This window comes from Drosophila biarmipes, chromosome X (assembly GCF_025231255.1).
Source record: "Drosophila biarmipes strain raj3 chromosome X, RU_DBia_V1.1, whole genome shotgun sequence".
Classification (NCBI taxonomy): domain Eukaryota; kingdom Metazoa; phylum Arthropoda; class Insecta; order Diptera; family Drosophilidae; genus Drosophila; species Drosophila biarmipes.
In genome coordinates this window covers 716,533-720,000 of record NC_066611.1, presented here as the reverse complement: position 1 = coordinate 720,000, position 3,468 = coordinate 716,533, and the positions used below count along the sequence as shown (strand labels likewise).

Below are 3,468 nucleotides of genomic sequence, written 5' to 3'. Positions count from 1 at the left end.
GATATAATGAGCCTTTTGCGGTTTCACTTTTAATTCGTGTGTACTTAGACATGCATGGCTTAATCTTTGAGACAAGCATATAACTACTGGCAGGATCAACCAGAATAATGTTTTTATTCATATTTCATTCATATTTTTTGAATAGAAATTAGCAATATATATGTTGTTATAGATTTTATTTCTATCGAATACGGCCATTTTTATACAGCATTCGTATACGTTTGTTTTCCAATTTATACTTGTTTCGCCACTAATAATAACAAGTTTTTATTGATGTCAAAAAGAATCATATTCTTTATAAACACAATATTTATTTTTCATATATTTTCTTTATATATGCACATTTCATTCTAAAATATCATTTTTGTTCGACATACATAATATATTGATCCACACATGTACAATTTTTGTTTAACCAATATAAGATATTAATTTAATCATTTGTATTTTGACGATAAATTTAAAATTTATCTATATAAATCCATATAAGTCTCTGGTAATACATAAAATAGAACCGAGTGTATATATGATATCATTATTACTACTATATTTATTTCTTAAATAATATATAATTATATATTATTTATATATATATTCTTTATTATATATTATATAATTTCTTAAATAACTCTCTTAATAGCTATTTTTTATTATCAACAATATTAGTTGATATTAATATTGAAAATGTATTCATAATTACATTTTTATATTTCTTTGGTAGACTTTTATGTACTATTATTTTTTAATAATACACATATAATATAAATCATGTTAGCCTACCTCCTAAAATTAACGATAAAATTCGGAAACAATTTGTTATTCTATGTACAATAGAAACTTGGCCTTTGTTTCAACGTTATTATCTTTGGGCTTAAAATATTAACCGCGGACCCAAGTCTCGTATTCAAATAAATGAATACAGTAGCAAATTTGACGGATAATATCTTCTCTACTGACTTATGTCAATAGCAGACGGCCGGCCCATTGACCATCCTATAGTAGTTTTTGGACACGCTGTCTCTCATTCGGGTATATTCAATTTACTTTGCCACTCACCCATATAGTGTTCTCTTATATAATAAGAAAACGCACTTTTATTTTCATTATATGGATATATTGCCTTCCTCATATTTGCAACACCACCTATAGTAGTTTTTGGACACGCTGTCTCCCATTCGGGTATATTCAATTTATTTTGCCACTCACGCATATAGTGTTCTCTTATATAATAAGAAAACGCACTTTTATTTTCATTATATGGATATATTGCCTTCCTCATATTTGCCACACCACCTATAGTAGTTTTTGGACACGCTGTCTCCCATTCGGGTATATTCAATTTACTTTGCCACTCACCCATATAGTGTTCTCTTATATAATAAGAAAATGCACTTGTATTTTCATTATATGGATATATTGCCTTCCTCATATTTGCCACACCACCTATAGTAGTTTTTGGACACGCTGTCTCCCATTCGGGTATATTCAATTTACTTTGCCACTCACCCATATTGTGTTCTCTTATAAAATAAGAAAACGCACTTTTATTTTCATTAAATGGATATATTGCCTTCCTCATATTTGCCACACCATCTATAGTAGTTTTTGGACACGCTGTCTCCCATTTTGGTATATTTAATTTACTTTGCCACTCACCCATATAGTGTTCTCTTATATAATAAGAAAACGCACTTTTATTTTCATTATATGGATATATTGCCTTCCTCATATTTGCCACACCACCTATAGTAGTTTTTGGACACGCTGTCTCCCATTCGGGTATATTCAATTCTCTTTGCCACTCATCCTTATAGTATTCTCTTATTTAATAAGAATACTCGAATACTTTTCATATTATAGATGTTGTTAGCATTATATTAGAAGCTGTATATAAATTAAGTGGATATAAGATATGACTATTTAATGATAATAACATTCCGCGCTTATGTTCCAATTCCGATGTTCCAATAATGTAGAAATAAGTAGGAGCTGAGGACTATTTGAAGATCGGAATAGGGGACACTTGATTACGATAGACAATTGGAAACAGACAGATATAAAAAAACCTGCGTCAACCAAAATAAAACTTCCGGATAGAAAAATAAAAATATAAAAACCTGCGTCAACAACTTCAGAAGTGGGATAGTCCCATTTATACATTCGCCTACATAGCCATACCTGAGAGCACATATTTTTTTCTCCTTTATAATTACGACGCCATTCTGAAATGGATAAGACACAAATTGGTGAGTGGCTACAAGCCAACGAAATCGAGTTCCCTGCAAGTGCAACTTTAAGGCAATTGCGTAAGCTTGCTTTGGATGCCGGTTACCAAGAGGTGGCTGAGATCCCGGAAAGCATATTGGAGGAGGAGAACTCTAAAATAGAAGTATTAAGCCAAGGAGCCGCTACCGAAGGCATCTAGACATTGGAAGAAGAAGAAGCACTGCTTGACGCCGCCATAAGGGTTGCTGAGAAGAAGAAAATATTGGCCGGATTGATGAAAAACGACGAAAAAATGAAAGATGACCTCCAAATGGTGAAGCACCTTGTGAGCCCGTTTTCTGCCACTGAAAATGAGGAAGCCCTGGAGTGGATTTTGAATTTCGAGAGAGTCTGCAGAGATATCAACACATGTACAAAGTTTCAACTGCGCTGCGTACGAATGCTGATGAAATCGGGTACAGATGCCGACTTGTTTGTGCGTGTTGACCGATCGAATACTTACGAAGGAAAACTTCATAAAAACATTCGGTCGTGGCAGCTCAACTGCTGATATTGTATTGCTGCTTAAGGAAACCATGTTCAACCCCACGAAGAACACCGTTATGGGATACATACTTCTGATGGAGGAAATTGCTATGCGTGCAAGCATTGACGAAAAATTGACAGTGCAGTTCATCATTGATGGTTTTCGCGATCGTTCAGCCAATATCGCTCTGTTGTACACAGCAACAACAATCGCACAATTGAAGGGATTGGCTTGGAAGTATGGCAATCTAAGGAAGAAGTCACAAAATTTTCCTCAGCGCTGGGAAAATACTGGAAGAGATCGGAAAACAGACCGGTGCTACAATTGCTCTGCTTATGGGCACTACGCTTCGTCGTGCACTGCGCCGAAACGCGAGAAGGGATCTTGTTTCCGTTGTGGATCCCTCCAACATATGCTAAAGGATTGTCAACAGAAGCCAGCAAGTGATCCGAGAGTGGTGGGAGCAGCCAACAACCAGCCGATACGAGATGACGAAGAGGAGCATAATATGTTTATTCCGATTTTTAACCAGGTAGGAGTATATTTTTACACTGATTGTCAACATAAGCCTAATGTAACTCTTTTGTCTGCCATGTTCGATACGGGAAGCGCCATTAATTTAATTCAGCACTCTGCGATTCCTTATAGAAACTTTAACGATATATTGGTCCCGACGAATTACTATGGAGTTAATGGATTTAAAATTAAAACATTCG

General features: G+C 34.8%; 1 non-coding gene across 1 annotated transcript in view; it reads right to left on the bottom strand.

Annotated features, from left to right (window-relative positions):
* The window catches only part of LOC127010542 (small subunit ribosomal RNA), a 1,923-nt gene extending 1,817 nt beyond the window's left edge, over window positions 1-106 (bottom strand). Inside the window, exon 1 of the ribosomal RNA XR_007763298.1 lies at window positions 1-106. This exon is cut by the window's left edge and continues 1,817 nt beyond it. This is a non-coding gene — a ribosomal RNA (small subunit ribosomal RNA).
* Between the last annotated feature and the right edge of the window lie 3,362 nt (window positions 107-3,468).